This window comes from Ptiloglossa arizonensis, chromosome 5, assembly GCF_051014685.1.
Source record: "Ptiloglossa arizonensis isolate GNS036 chromosome 5, iyPtiAriz1_principal, whole genome shotgun sequence".
Lineage (NCBI taxonomy): Eukaryota > Metazoa > Arthropoda > Insecta > Hymenoptera > Colletidae > Ptiloglossa > Ptiloglossa arizonensis.
The window spans coordinates 7,824,105-7,841,579 of record NC_135052.1 but is presented as its reverse complement, the minus strand read 5'-3'; the positions used below and the strand labels follow the sequence as shown (position 1 = coordinate 7,841,579).

Genomic DNA, 17,475 nt, shown 5'->3' with positions numbered 1-17,475 from the left:
TCGTGCGTGGAACGGTTAACGTCACGGTGGCCCCGATAATAACTGTACAAATATTGATATTTCGTAACGCTTTTGGTAACGAAAGTAACGAGCTTCCGTTCAATATTGAACCAGTGAACCGATTCGTTCGAAGGAATAAAAATTTTGTTACGGGGATATCGCGTCGAGAGCTGTTAATTATGGCCATAAGCAATGGAAGAGAACTCCCTCTCGGTTACGTTGTTTGACGCAAAGTGGCCGTGATTATTCGCATCCTTTGATCGCGCAAAACGTTTCGAGCGAAGATTTCAAATCCTTTTGCCTCGGTACCGACGGACTACAATAGAGTGGAATAAAATTCTACCGGGAAAAGGAATATTAACAGATCCCATTAAACCCGTTTAAACAGCCACAAATGGAATTGCACGTTGCTCGTTAAAGTGGTAAAATTGTAAACAACCTTTCCAAAATGTAACGACGTTATTGGCTTTAAATTCGATCGAGAAGAAACGCGCCCGTATCGCAAACGAGTCTCTCTCGTGTAATTAACGCTTTTAACGATTATGCGTCGAGTTAATGCGAGACAGACACACGAAACAAGACATTCTCGCGCAGGAAAAATGATATACAATAACAAGAATCAACAGCAACGATTGAATACGTAAGAAACAGGGTCAAGCTTGCAAATAGAACAGAATCGAATCACATTATTCGACACTTGTCGATCCTCGATGTCTGCTTTTATAACACAATTTAGCGTCGATCTTGTTCCGATTATAGATGACACGTTATTGGCAGAAATTTGATCGTTTGCTGATGTTCGTGTATCCATCTGATCGCGATACAATTTAAACAATGGATTATTATAGAAACTGACGTAGAAGTCTCGATAACATCGAAAGGAATACGATTTGTTGGGAAACGGTAAAATTCGTGGGAAATGAGAAATGACGTTTCTTTAAATCCGACGAAAGAATCGATTCCGTTTAAAAAATTATACGAAAGTAAATGTCGGGCGGAATTCGGTAACGTTGGAAAGATCGTTAACTTCGGGAAATTTGTTAACTTTGGAAAAGGTAATCGTCGATGGTTTTGCACACCTATACGTCGATACAAGGACAACTAGCTCGGTACAATCAGTATCCGATTATTAATCGACATCAAGCAAATTAGAATGTCACGTAAGAGGGAATAATTAATTTCTGTCGATGAAGATTAAGCTGTTAATTTATATGCACGGAGTTCGGGGCTTATAGCCGAGCCCAGTTTATTGGCATTCGATATTTTGTCAAGTCGATTGGTATTGCTATCAGGAATGTAGTAAAGCAGGAGAGCAACCACATCGAATGCCCGAATCGATACAACCGAAACCGTCGTGGAATCATACCGATGACTCGACCAAACAACCTGGGACGAAATTAAAAAAAAATTTTTGTTTCTTTTTTTTTCCAGGAACCGAGCAATTTTCGTTAATAACGTTATAAATGGACCTTGATGTGGCACGAACACGTTTTTACCGCGGCACGAGACATATATGCCTCGTATCGTATTTCCTTCCGCGCGAACCCATTTTTCATTGAACCTTTATTACATACTAAGAAGATATCTCCGTAATTTTTCTACCGTTCTTATCAAAATTTACGGAGTGTAACGCAAAAGTCAACGTTCACCACCGTAACGAATGCCGTAACGTCAAATATAAAGTCCCCGTTGAAAATCCACCGCGGTGAACGCGTCGACGCAACAAAATAAATCATCGAAATAAACTGTGAGCCATTATCGGTGTAATATTTTACGATATTTAATCGACCAGAGATCTATTTCGATTCGTTAAAAATTCTTACCAGACTTCTCAGTCGAGTGACGAAAAGAACCGTAAACATCGTTCCTCTTAAGATTCCCTGGATAGTATTCAAGAATACAAATATACGATTCTGTAGGTAATAAAAGATTTCTAAAACCTTTGTGGCTCCAGCGAGCTCAATTTTTGCCGCAACGAACGGTACTCGACATTTCCATGTTAGAATTTTTATTACACGAAAGAGCACACATCTCGATTCGAAGGTTCCGGGGTAAGTACCGTAGAGCTTCTCATACTCTTACCGGGGCACATCTTTACCATTCTCCTATCTTTTTCTACACTCGATGGCCAGATCCTTCGGAAATAAGACCTCGTGTTTCGTGCGTGGGACATCTGCTTGTTTTTTCATTCTCTCGAAACTTTACGTTCTCGAGATAACGTCATCCGACACCCTAGAAGGTCCTGTTGGACCTTGACCCGTTCGTAAACTTTCCGAAAGCAAAGTCGAGTTTACAAAACAATCTCCCAAAGGCGTCGATGCATCCACTCGTCCAACAGTGACAATATCACTTTGTTGCATCGCGAACCAGTTCGACAAGATTTTCTTCACCGTCCGACAAAAGTAGCAACGCGTTTTGTCTCGGAATATCCGGGCAATTGCGAGCCAACGACATTAATCAAGACTGTCTTTCATCTCTTTGAACCTGTACGTTCTCCGAACAATTTCACCTGACACCCAATAACTAAACGACTACAAAGTTTATCGTTTACGATTCTGTTTGACTCTTGACTCAGCTATAAACTCTCCGAAAGCAAAGTTCAGTTTTCTAAAGATCCTTCCAAAGAGGTTGTCGCGTTTAGAAATAAATTCGTCCAAATTTTCTCCACTGTTTTCCATCTCTTCGAACCTTTACGTTCTTTAAACAATTTCACCCGACGCCCAATAACTAAATCAAATCTATCGTTCACGATTCTCTTCGGCCCTTGATCCAGCCGTAAACTCTCCAAAAGCAAAGTTGACTTTTCTAAACATCCTCCCGAAGACGTAGTCGCATTTAGAAACGAATTTGACAAAATGTTCTCCACCAACCGACAAAAATAACAACACGTTCCGTCTTGGAATATCCGCGCAATTGCGAGCCAACGACATTAATCAGAGCCGGTGCGAGAGTCTGGCCGCGGATAGAAAAATATCTCGAACTGTTGGTCCACGGTCCGAGGAAATGAAACGATAAGGCATACCGCGCGGTATCGATACAGGGCGAGCTATTTTCCTGAAAAATAGGACAACGTCGGAACGAACTAACCTGATTTCTCATCAGGATCATACGACACGACGCCGTGTTCATTCGCAGGACGGAAACGCGATCAACGAAATAACGATACCGGATCGACGACGATGCTGGCTGCCGTGTGTTGTGTTGTATCGCGATCGGTCGTTTCACAGCCACTCCGGTTACCGTATGAACGCTCCGTCCCACGGATAACGGATATTACTTTTTCCTTCGAAAATAGAAATGTCATTAGGAACGTTTTAAGTGATTGAGCGACGGGGGACTCTCGTTTAGCTGCCGGCCGCAGCTGAATTGTTCGAAACCCACTTGTTCTCTGACCACTTCCTATCAACCAGCGTAAAGGTGTACGAATTACGTCACGTACGTTCTGTGTCGTGAACATTGTCGAATTACTTGTTTCGAGGAATAACCCGAGAATTATGTATTTACTCGATATGTTGAACTTCGATCCGGGTACTGTATTTATCACCTACTGTGTATTTATTCGATATTTTCAACTTCGACGCAGATACTACATTTATTACCTATTGTGTATTTATTCGATATTTCGAACTTCGACGCAGGTATTACATTTAGCACTATATTTATTACCGATTACATATTTATTTAACACCTTAAACTTTGACACCGATAGCACCGAATGGGAATACACGGAAGATCGCGAATTAAAGTAAAAGGAGTCACGAAGACGAGTAAGTCAGATTTGTACTTAACGTCGTTTCGTTTATCCGTATAAATGCCCCTCTGCAAAGGGTTCTCCATTATCATAAACCATGCCACAGTATATTTCTTAATTCAGTTAGGTCTCTAATTGCATAAAGGTGTTGCCGCGATAATATTGCAGACACGGAATGACGTCTGGAGAAGACACACGCGGTAAGGAGAACCCGCGCTAGGCGCTATTCTTTTTGAGAAGCACCTAAAATTTGCATAATCCTGTATTTAAAATTCCAAGAATATTCATGGAAATATGCCGTACACTCGCGTTAGAAAGAATGTTGAAAATGTGCTAGATTACGAGGGTGTAATGAAACGTAACGACGCATAAAAATAGCTTCTCGTTGCAATAATTATTACACGCAAAAGAGCTCGTTGAGACCGGTCTCGGTTCTCCGTGGTGGTCGATGAGTCTTCGACCGACAGAGTCCAACGGATAGAAATGGTGAACACAACCGGTGCCGATTTCAAACCGCGTCGATGCTATAGAAAATATGCATCCCCGCGACAGATTTATGAAGATCGCTTTGAAAGTTCTCTGACAAATCAGACCAAGGGACGGTATCCCCGGACACGAAATTGGGGTTAGACATCTACGAAAGGTACGAGGGAAATCTTTGATTAACTTGCAAACAAAAGTCGACGCCGGGGAATAGGATGGGGGCTTTATGATACTCGAAGTTTCCGAGGAAACTTCAACCGCTTCGGAGAGGAGGATCAGGTTAATGGTTAGAAGTGAGAGCACGGCACGTCACGTTGTAACGCAAAATATCTGAACCGATATTTCTGTTAGAGAAGATGAAAGATCCTCGTAAAGGAGAACACTGATATCCGCTACATTGAATCGTGAAACTTCCAGTTCTTCCTTCTACGCCGAATCGTAATCTAATCGAGGTAATAACAAAATTCCCTTCACGTTTTCTATAAATCGTACGTATTCGATGCTGTTTCACAATCCGATGTAACATTTCAACCCTTTCGTCGTTTTCTTTTCGGGTTTCTCCCCTTTGGTGAAGTAATTTCATTCTTTACCGATGTAATTCAATTTTGAATGCTATTTTCATTGATCCTCTATTCGAGGGTATCGGTATATTTTCTGGGGGAAATCAACAATTTTAACTGTTAAACACGTTGTGCAACTTCCTTCCATTGCGTTACTAAATGGTACTTTTTTTCAATAGGTAAAACTATTTAGAAATATTTTACTTTTTGGGCGAACCTCGTTTCGACCATTACTCCTTCTACTTGTTTTCAGTTATTATTTTAACGCAAAATTTATTTTACCCGTCTAAAATCAAAGAAGGACTTGTGCAGAATATTGAACTCAGATCGGAATAAAATTAGTTCAGAAATAATGAAAGATTTAATCTACTAAGTAGCACAATTCGAGCGATCATTTTCAAACGAATTAAATATAGTGACGAGAATAAAATTTTATTTCAATCCCTTAAAAGTAAGGTATTGACTCGAATATGTAAATTATGACGAAAATCTAATTCACTTTTAATTCTCTTGTTCCAAAATGGTGTCGAGGAACAGTGTTATATAAAATTGGCTCGGCGATCAGCGTGTTAAACGACTCGAATTTAACTTACAAATCTAATCGAAAATTTTAATACAATCGTGAAATAACGTGTAGAAGTAATGTATGTTGAAATTTATAAAAATAGAGACGGTGATACGGTTTTCTTTGCTTTTCGATTTTGCTATTTTCGTACTAATTGATACCACTTAAAACGCATCCATAATACCATTCCACCGTCAAAGTTTACAAGGGAAATTTTTTTCTACATTTTCCATTCACTTTTCCACGAAACATCGTCCCCTGTTCGCTAGTACCACATTTTTCCAGACATCCTGTGTATGATTATACCATGTTGTGATCTTCATAGGTAATTTTTAACAGAATAATCAAGTATTGATTCCGATGCATCGATTTGAAATCAGTGAAGGATCAATACGCACAATTTTAACAATTGTTTATCTATTATTGAAAAGTTTCATCGATCGTTTCGATCGATCGTTTTCGAGTATTCGATCCTTACGTTAGATCGTTTTCGTAATATCATTTCGTTGCATTACTGCGAAACGCATAATAAGAGAAAGGCAAATTACAATGAAAGAACAAAAATTATTGATTTTCCTCTTCTTCGAAAGTTACTATTGATGTTACCGTCACGGCAAAGACTACTAAAGCTGGCTTAGGATTTAGATTTCAGTTCCACTTTTCCAAAGTTATATTTTAGTTTCCGAAGGAATAAAGGCAAGATTATGGGCGCATAATGGAAAAACTTTCTCCAGGAACATGAAATTATCAACTTTCAAACAGGAACGAGTTAAAGAGAATTTCTGGCCACTGCTAAGCGTGCCCTGGTGAACAAATTTATATGGATTTAGTAAAAAGAAATTCCTTTTGGACCACAAAATTAAATTTAACGACGCTCATAAATTTCCAGAGGCGCACTATAAATTGCACTGTCTGTAAGTTCGAGTAATTTTATTTAACTTTTATTATACGCGCAAAATCTAGTCCGTGTTATAATTCATTTAAATTTTTGTGAAAAAGGAATATATCGTATTAAAAAGTGTTCATTTTCATTATCGTACGTTTCGATAAAGTATAAAATGTAACGGTGTTCATAACAAATTTGAATGTGGCACTGGAAAGTGACGTTGATCGAATTTTGTTTCACACCGCTATTTTTATAACGACATTGAAATTTTTCTCGAAGAAAAAAAGCTCTTTTACGCTTTCACGTTTATACAAAGATCCATACATAAACTAAGATAAATATATTTCGCTTTTCTCGTGAAACGTTAACGAGACGCGATCGAAATATTATAAATACTTTTGACGAAAGTAATAATACTTTTCTTCCAAATATTATATTTTCATCGCGTGCAATATAACGAGAATACATCCGTGTAATTAACAGAATTTTAGAACGAAAAATATCCTTTCCTCAAAAACCTACGTGTTGCAACGAAGATTTCGAAACAACCGTCTAAAAATAGATCGAAACAGTACTCCGAGCCCTGTATAGTATTTAGCACGATTGACATTATCGGATAATTGACAATTTTAAACTAAATTCGACTCGATCACGATTCGTGTGCTTCTAAATCCCGAAACTTCGAACTTTGAACTTTCTCGATCGAGCGATTTTTCTATCGAAATTGACACTGTGTTTGTCGCGATCCACGCAAACACGAAATTTTATTGCTTCCGCTTTAAACCCTTCGATTATCCGCGTTTAAACACGGACGTTGTAAACTCTCAATAAACCGCTCAAATGGAATGAAAAACAAACGTATCGACAAAATAAAAGAGACCCGGTGCATTATCGTGCTCGAAAAACGAGCGCTGAGACCGTAGGCGTGAACGAAACACGCGCGCACGAAGAAAAGAATCGAGTAACTGACATGTGCTCGATACCGGATCGCATGTTATACCATTTCCCGCCCTTTGTTCCTGTATTCTTCAGGCCTCGTCAACTATTTCGCTTCAACAGCTATCGGGACAAAATTTAAATCGAATCTGCTTCGGCGAATCAATTTCGAACGGTAATTTAAAGGACGTCGCTTTTTCGAGCACTCGTGATTCTCGTCTCGCGATGAAATTTCCATCTAGTTTTCCCATCAATTTCGACAATACGGAAATCAAATACGTCGCACACTTTCGTAAATGAAATTTCGATGAGTGTCCGCGTTTAACAAAATTCTACATTCCGTCGTACGAAACACCGCTGTTTGATATCTGCTTTATCTTTTCGTTGTCCAATCATCGACGAAAGATCAAACGAACGAAACGATCGAGGTTTCAACTTCTTTGATACTCGTCCAAATATTTCGCACGAGAACATTCGCATACCCTGTAACATTGATTTTAATTAAGATTGATCGCTACTGCCCTTGGCAAATTCTGATCGAGTTTCTGTTATCGTGTTCCACCTCTTGGAAGCAATCGTTGCAGCTTCCAACCTCACCTGGAAAATTTCTGTACCCTTCGATAAAATTTGGACCGCGAGGAACCGCGATAGATAAAAAACAAACGAAAAAGTCGATTCTATAACGAGAGGCATCGAGTTTATTCAGGACGACCGCCTCTCTCAAATGTCATCAGATTTCATAACGCAAAAAAAATTATTAAACGAGCCGAACGATTCACTGACCCCGTTTAAATCTTTATTTACGTTTTTCTGGATACTTGTGAGAGACTTCGATAAAACAGAAAAATACGATCACGGAATATTCACCCACTCGATATGTACCTAGCCCCGGTTTTTAAAAACTGAATGCATATTCGCCATGTTCCATTGTTCTCGTATTAAAAAATTTGTCCGGTTGCACCGTACGGTCTTCTCGTATCGTAGATTTCGAATATTAACGACGACGCGAAATATATTTCCAGATCTCGTGCAAACATTTGTAGTAAGTAATTTTAATAATACCGAACGAAGAATGCTACAGATATTCTAAAAATCACCGAGTAATTTACAATCGACGGTAAAGAAAAAAAACAAGTCATAATTGCTAAAAACAGAAAAGAAACGAAAAATTTCGATTCGCGACCAAGAAATTCGTTCTCAACGTCGTCTTATCGCGTACCAATTAAACCACCGCGATATCGAGTTCCGCGCCGAGAAATACAAACAATGGAAGATCGTTTCGATATTGGAATCCGGTGTAAAAATCATCACCACTCGGGGACAGAAGTTTCTGTTTACCAAAGCAATAAAAAAAGAAAAAAAAACAAAACAAAAGATTCTAACGAACGCTACAATCTACCGTCTGTATAGCTCGCGGCGTAAGTTTGAGCATTCTCGCTTGAAATTGTTCGAGTCTGGCATTCGATAAAATCTATACAAAGACCTTCCTCCTTTGTAACTTTTCCTTTCGTCGAAGAAAAACAGGGTCAAGTGTATCGAGGGTGCATCGTTTGAATCGCAGCGACCAATGTCCGCCTCGTTCCCTATTATCGGACCATTACCAGAGTTCATTGACCTCCAGGAATCGATACTTTCGATCGACGATCGTCCACCAGTCGGATCGCGTACTTGGTGACCGGTAGCTTTTTTTCTCGAAAGTATTTCGTTCGCTTTACGAGCCGTCGTATAAATAAATACGGTACAACGAGCCGGCCGCTCGTAACGAACAGCTGTTATCGTCGCGCGACGAGAAATATGAAAGAAACGGGACCCTCTGTGAAAGAAAAATTCCAGTTCCAGCCTCCAAGTTGGACATTTGCCTCCGACAAGGTGAATTGCTCGGACACTTCTGACGTACGACGATGTGTTATCGATGGATCACTTTCGCGTTGTCACAAGGTGGTGTAACAGTTCTGATTCACGGTTCCTGTTATCCGTTCCATCCGGAATTATCATTTAACCCCTTAACGCTCGCATCCGTGTTTCAGACGGACACGCCTGATCTGCAGATTTGTGCATACTCGTGTCTGACACCGGCATGACAAGATAAGCACGTCGTCATTTACTCCAGCTGTCGAAGATGGACGGTGGATCGACCGATACCTTATCTCGGGAATGGATAGTTCTTAGTACGGTTGGGATAGATCAAGGGACCTCCGAGATCGATTATATTTTAACAATTCATACAGGATGACGGTGTAACCTGACAAGTGGCATTTCGGAAGAAATTGCATCGAAAGCTTTGAAAGAAATTCTTTTACACGAATGATTGGAATCGATAGTTCTTACCGCGGTTAGAATTAATTAAGAAACTCGAAGATCGATTATAGTTTAATAATTCTTACAGGATGGTGGTAACCTTTTGGAAAAAATTGCATCGAAAGCTTTGAAAGAAATTCTTTTATACGAACGATTGGAATCGATAGTTCTTACCGCGGTTAGAATTAATTAAGAAACTCCAAGATCGATTATATTTTAAAAATACACGGGATGATCTCGTTTGCAAAAATTGTTTCGAAAACGTAGAAGGAAAGATTTCGACACGAAGTCGTCGAAAAAATTCGCTGTCGGAAATTCTTGGGGTGCGCGAGGTATTGTGAAACGACCTAACGAACGTGTCCGATCATTACTCGATATTTCTACTCGCATAGGTGATTGTAAACACGGCGATGGTATCACGGTGCTCGCTCGCGTAATGTCTCGGGACCGAGTCGTGGCATGTATATTGGGAGGAGAATGAGAAACCGTGACAACGAGTGAGAAACAACGAGAGGGAATAAGAAACGATGGGTGCGAATGAGATACAGCGAGTGCGAATAAGAAACGATGGGAACGAGTGAGGAACAGCGACAGGTGGTGGGGCTCTATAACAGTATGCGAGACAGTACCGTAGTTGTTTTAACTTGTTACGACTACTTAGAGGATAGTAAGATTAATGGAGAACGAGGCGCATCAATAATGTTTACAAACGCCAACGCAAAGAGAAATAATGAGCGAAGTATAGCCACGTTTCACCAAGTGGTGCGCAGTTGTACCGTGTGGATTTTCAAAATCGATTTTCTCGAAAACGAGGGAGAAAATATCATCCACGTTTTCGATTTATTTTCGTACGACGAATCACCTCACGCTCGAGTCCACTCTTCTCGCCCACATCGTATATTTGTAGAATTTGTTACAAGTACAACTGTACCGAGGATAAGTATCCATAGAATTTATTAGAATCGTACTATATCGTTATCGTATAAATTCCATATCGTTCGGAAGACTTTGATCGTTTTACTTCTGGAAATTCTCTAAATTTACCGAAACGCGTTAAAGATAAATACTTTATTTTTGCTTGTAGAGATGTTACGAGCCGTATCGAAGATATTAAGAGTACCGATACCATTTGTATCGGTTTTAATTTTATACAATACACGGTACAAAGAGAGTCGTTGGGTATAAATCGAGTCAACGATGAACCAAGAGCTCCGCGGTAAAGTATCGAGTACCAAAAAATTGATCGATAAATCATGGACCAAAGTGCAGATTTACAAGAGTACAAAGGAAATCGTAGGCCAACTTTGCATTTCATGATATTGTCCACCCTCTGTTTATACAACTCCGCCATTGGCGCGCCATTGAATTTATCAACCTTTCTTCCAACAAAGAGAAGAGTGTCGTTCGAATTGACGAAGTACAATGAATCGAACGTTGAATGCACAGGCACCGGACATAATACGATCACATTTTTTTGTCCCTCCTTTTCTTTGAACCGTTTCCTTTTTTATTGAGAACAACGGGAACGAATACGCGATCCCGGTGCAATTATAACGCTAATGGTAACGTATATAGATCGTCGTTATTTCACGGAAGCTCATTAACTACAGATTTTGGGTGAAAATGAGTTTAATAGTTCACCGCAGTTCTAGGAACGGTCTTCGTCCCATGTAAATCCCGCTTACTGCAATTTGGAACGAAGTTCCAGTGTAAAAATAATTTCGAGAAGTTACTAAATGCAATTTACGATGGTACTTGTTTGTAGGTGAGGTCGTTAAGGGGACAAACGAGCATACGCGGTTTTTAATACAGCTTTATTAAGCGTTGAATATTCGAAGTTACTATAATATTTCCCCACTTCATTGTTTCCCGTAGAGATTAATTCGACTTTCTCGAGCCACCTTTTCCCGTTCTCTAAGTAATTTATCGAACACGGAGAACTTAAATTGAGCTCGGTGATCTTTAAAATTCGTTTCAGTTTTCTTCTCGATCCGGAAACTTTACACAATCGACCATTTATGTATTAACTCGTAATTTGATTATTCGGCGTTATACTTTCACGAAGTGTCAATTGGTGTATGATCTAAAATATGCATAAAGGATGTACGTGCACAACGCGCAGTAATGCACTAATAATGTAACAATACATTTATGTATCATTGAACACGATCACTTGCATTCCTATTATCATTTTAACTCTTGGTTCTGCGGGAAATTTTTCATTGAAACGCAATTGAAAATCATTTCTGTACTATTCTTGTATATGGATTCGTAAAACGCTTTTGTAAAAAAAATTACGTTCTCCAATGAAGTGTGTTCTTTCGCTCTAAATTTTCGGCTAAATTGAACCGTTCCCAAAGTTCACAATACGTGATATAAAAACAATGCAGTCCTTTCAGTTCGTATAGACACAAAAAATAGCAAATACATACGTATTGAAATAGATGTACGCATATCCAATTGAATAAAAATGGCGGTCAACTTGTCAAAAGGGAACTCGTGACAGTTTCTATCAGAAGGAATTGTTTAAGATAACGACCTAAAGTGCTCGTAGGGTGCGGGAACAAATTTAATAAATTAAAACGATTTTAATCCGGGCATTCGAACGATAATAGCGACCAAGAGCACACCGACAACTCGTTGTCGGCATAGTTGACAATAATAACCAATTGCGATTGTGTAGGCCATAAGTACGGCTCGATCGTGCTATCAGTGATTAATGGAAATGCCCATAAACGATTTCGTGCGATTTTGCGTCGCTAAAAAGTGCCTGTAATACCCGCGACCGAGTTACTACCATCACATATCGGATTAATCTATTATTTATCTGGACTCTAAGATTTTACAACGGTGCTGCAGTGAAGTTGAAACACGCGAATGACGATAGTGTGAATCTCCGACGTTTTTTTTCCGACGGTATAAATTCCGTTGATCGCATAAACCTGTTGACTAGGTCATTTCTTAACCGAGAAACAACCCCCGTGCGTGCAGTTGAAAATGATTAAAGACGAGTTATCTCGTTTCGTTCGGAGTAAAAACTAAACGCGAGGTAATTCATTTTTAACGCAAATACAACGACTCGATTAAGGATAGCGATCTTTAAGTAAAAGAAAAATCTAATTATTTACCGTATTAACGACCTCGCCCGTTTTAACGTTCTTGAAGTATATGATAGATCATTGAATATTCTCGACACACTGTTAAGGATTGCGTCCGATTTTGTAGTTACGGGTATCGAACGACAAAAGATATTTTATTCCAAATTTCGTCGTCGTTATTGTCTCGAATCCAGACTCGAAATCTTCACTAATCTAACGATTAAATGTATCTCGATAAAAAAATAATTTCGGAGAGTGTACAAGTATTTTAAAAGATTCGAGAATATTTTCGACTACTCGACTACTCGAAAAGTATCGTTTACCGTGTCAAAGAATTCTTTCCATCGTTAGACTTCCTTTTATTGTGTATATTACTATACGTGAGTCCCGTATTATTTCGTACCGATAAATCGCGAGGATATTTCGTGGTTACGAAGAAACACGTACGTAGCCACGTTACTCTGAAACGAAAATTCTCCGTTCTTGGTTGAAAGTATCGTTCTGGAATTGCTAGTTATCAGTTCGCAACGGATAACCGTTGAAAAGAGCTCCGTCAACGCTCGAACACGGTACACAGCTGTCCAAGTATCACGGTTTATTAAACTGGGCGATAAATGAAGGTCCAAGTTCCTCGAAGCTACGGAATATCGGATTCGCTGGGCGACAAGAGCCAAGAAAAGCGTCACGCGCGAGTTAGAATTCCGTATTGTGAATTCACGAGAATACGGAAGTTGTTCGATACGGGAGACCACGAAATTGTGGAGCAGCCACCGCGAAAATGAAAAATTCAGGGTACCGGGTAAAAAGTGAAGCCGTCTTGGAATTTTAATAATCCTGTTCTCGAAGCTTCACGAGGAACGTCGCGAATGGAGAAATCGAGACTCTCGATTCGACGATAAATCAACTTTCGTGCATCAGAGTCGACTGTTGCCCGAACGTTCCGAGACGAGTTATTATTAGAAGCCTGTGGAATTTTCGAGAACGCCGATCGACGAGATCGAACACAAGAAGCAATCGGGTCCGCGAACTGTGCCCGTGGTTTGCATAACCGATCAAAAAATCAAACGAGAGCTCGTCGAGAACTTATCGTCTCGGAAAACGCGGGTATTGCGCAAGAGGGATGATACGGGGGATGCCAAGATCGGATGGCTGTCGTCTACAATTGCTCATACGGAAAAGATCGAAATCAGTGTGCGGTTTAACGTGAAATGTCTCGTGAACGACAGCGTCGACTTACCGAAATTCAATCGCGACATTTAGGGGTAGGAAGAAAATCTCGTGTCGTGTGAACGATGTTCAGCGCGGTATCGAGGAATTATAACGGAGAATTACAAGCGCGACGGTTTATAAATATTTCTATCAACATCGGCGCGCGATAAACTCGTTTCTCACTGATTAAAACGTCGCCATTTAGAAAATGAACACCGCTCGTTATTGCCACGGAACGAACAAAGAAGTAATTGCATCGTCGGCAGTGTTATTATAATAATTTCCTTTTTCCCTCTTATGAAACGTCATTACCGTGATTAAAACGGCGTGCGTGTACGCGTTTTCAAACGAACAAAAGGGAGATCGTAAAAAGATCGAATATCAAACGATTCCGTCTCCGCGTACATGCTTTATAAATATTCCCGATTAATTAAAAGTTCGCTAGAAAAAAAGAGAGAGAGAGGGAGAGAGAGAGAGAGAAAAAAAAGGGGGCAGAGTTTCGTAGCCTATGAAATTCCTCGACGCGAGAAATCGTGTCCCTTTAAACGAAAACGGAAGCGGCACGGCGTGCTGGGAAACTGAAACTTTCACGGGGAAACGTTTTGATACATCGACGGATTCGACGGGACCTGGTAAAAGACCGAGTAATTAGTGGAGGAACGACCGTTAATAAAAGGAAAAAGAATTCTCTCTCTCTCTCTCTCTCTCTCTCTCTCTCTCTCTCTCTCTCTCTCTTTCTCTCTCTCTCTCTATCTCCATCTATCTATCTATCTATCTATCTATCTATCTATCTCTCTCTCTCTCTCGAACAATAGGATCGCGAGCAATGCAATGCAAAATTGAACTGTTGACATTGGTCGCGATGTTACTGAAAGAGAACGAATAATTCTACGGGTTTTACATTATTCCGTTGGAATAATGCAATACCAGTGACCAGTGCTCTGTTAAAAAATAAACGAAAGCTTTAAAATAATGGTTTTTCAAATATTCCATCGTTCGTTATTCGGTCCAACGCAACATCGGAAATCAGTTTCTTTCTGAGCCAAAAAAGAAAAAATAAATCAAAGATCGATACAAAATAGTTTCAACTACGGTACGTTCCTCAACTTGCTATTATTTTTCTACGAACGAAGCATTTGCAATAGACGCGATCGGATGCTTCCAGGTGTCCCTGATTGTTTCGTTCTACCGCAAAGTTGAAAAAACAAAAAATATATATATATAGAATTCCTCGACAAAAATTCATAAACCCTTTTCCATTTCGAGAGACAATCGTTTCGGAAAATTCCGTTCACTGAACCCGAATTCCATTCAGGATCGTTCTCCGCAGCTCGCATTAGCCAAATTGTGCTCAATCTCGCGCGTATATTCGCCGTATAATCGGAATCGACTTTTCCGGAATCGAGGTCCCGCGCGGAAAAAATTTTATTCCGCGTTTTCGATTTGTTTTTCCAGGAGGAATCGTTCACGGTTGCGACGGTCGTCCTCGGCCGCTTTGAACGTCACCGTCCAACGAGAACGTGACCGAAAGATTCTTTCTCTCTTCCATCGTCGGTGCCCCGACAGTGTCAATAAAAGGTCGGATCGTAGCAAACAACGAAAAATTTTCCCCGTAAAGATTTCCCGACGAAATCGTCGACCGTTCGGCTTTGTCGCGAGTTAACGAACACGGGGAATAAATTTCGCGGTGTTAACTCTCGCGGAGCAAACGGATCGTAGCCGCTTAGCCGCCCGACGAGCGGCTTCAAACACCATAAATTACTCCTCCGCTTTAAAAGGAGAAAAGATTAGGTGGTGCCCCAAATGGGCTGCGAATGCGTAACCGTAATGACGAGAAGATTGCGTTGAAACTGTGGTGGCTTCTAAAGGGATGCGATGGAGAAACGAGTGCGTAAAAATATAGGAAAAAGAAAGGGAGAGAATTTCGAGCCGAACTTGTTAGCGAACTCATCGGTAAGGTAACCTAGCGGAGCCTGCCTTATAAGCGGGGACATCGAGAGATCGGTAAAGGTTTCGGGTCACAACTCCGTTATTAATGCGTTTACGAGAAACTGTCAAGGGAGAAAGAAGAAGACATCTGTAGGATCTTAGATCTCTTTCAAATCCAACGGTGCATGTGCAATTGAAAATTGCATCCTTCATTCTTTCTGGAAATGTATACTTTTTGTATCACAGATCCATTCTCCTGTCCGTTCTACGCGAAAAATGATTAAGCTATCGTGATATAAAAATTATTAGTTTTTCAGATATTTTCGAGAAATGTCTTTATCGAAGATGCTCGAACGCTTCGTGACTATGTTGTATACGTAAACACCGTTTGTCGTCGCAACAGAAACTGATTTGTACACATTTCTTGAAAATATCTCGAAGACTAATCATCTTTTTTACGACGATACCTTGATCATTTTTCGCGCAGAATGGACAGAGGAATGGTTACTTGCTACAAAAGAATATGCATTTCCATTTGAAGGAAAGATGCGATTCTTGATTGCACGTGCACCGTTGAAGTTGAACAAAATCCAAGGTCCTACGGACGCGGTGTTCTTCGAGCCGTTTAACTTTTTCCTTTGACATTTCCTCGTAAATGCATTAATAACGGAATTACGACCCGAAACTGTTGCGTGGACGATAACTTGCGAGAAACTGTCAGCTGTCGGTTTCCCTCTGGTGGCGAGTGTAGGAGGTGCAGTCACGAAACGAGAGAACCTCCCCCATTGAAAAACAAAAAGTAAACTTCTCCGTTTCCCTGTCCTCGTTCTACCATTCGCTTTCCAGAACCGATTTCTTCCCTTTCTCGAGGCATGTTTAATGGACGCGCTTCTATTTACCGCTACGGAGGATTCTTCTTTTTTTTTCTTTTTCTTTTTTCTAAGTTCAACTCACCATCAACTTCCGGTTCGAGTTTCTTTTTTAAAGTGGACGCGTCGACTTTGAGCGGTATCTGTTGAACGTCGTTTCGTTTAACGGCGTGTAAAAGCGCAGAACACTCTCCAGTGTAACGTGTAACGAGGCGAATACACTATTTGTGTCGCAAGTAAATGTAACAGAGGTACGTTCAGATCGAGATGTGGAATTGAGATTATTGGAATTTTGTTCAATATTTTATACGCGAAATAAAATCGTATTATTCGCGAGAATAACGAATACGTCGATCGAATGAAATAACGGTTTATTCGAACAATGACACGAGTAATAGTTCGTTTCAATTAATGTAGTTTTGTAAGAGTTTATGAGAATAGATTCACGGAGTGGGAGAATTACGAATATTCCTATCGTATCGTAGTTAAGTATACTATTTTAATTAGTTTTAACGAAAGAGGAAAAAAAGAAACATTTGAAAATTTAGGATTAATTTATACTATGTACTTCCACTCCTTACACACAGGGTTCAGTTCATTTTTCTGACTACCCTGAGATTAACTTACTTTCAACTCTTCCAGAGATGATCCGGTATCTTGGACTCGAAATTGAGGATTCTTTGGTACTGTGAAGCAACCCAATCGATACACTGGGTGTCCTATAATTTTCCTTGCGAAATAAACCGAGAAATCTGTTATCCAAGAGTATCAATCTGGTGCGCTTAACTACGTAGGTTTTGGCTCAAGGGAACCAACTACAGACCATTATTACTCTTCGTGGGTCTTCGACCAAAACTTCGTGTATTTTATCGTTAAACTTTGAATCTAGCA

General features: G+C 40.0%; 1 protein-coding gene across 2 annotated transcripts in view; it reads right to left on the bottom strand.

Moving 5' to 3' along the window:
* Positions 1–17,475, bottom strand: part of LOC143146674 (uncharacterized) — a 498,267-nt gene that overhangs the window by 387,986 nt on the left and 92,806 nt on the right. The window lies entirely within an intron of this gene.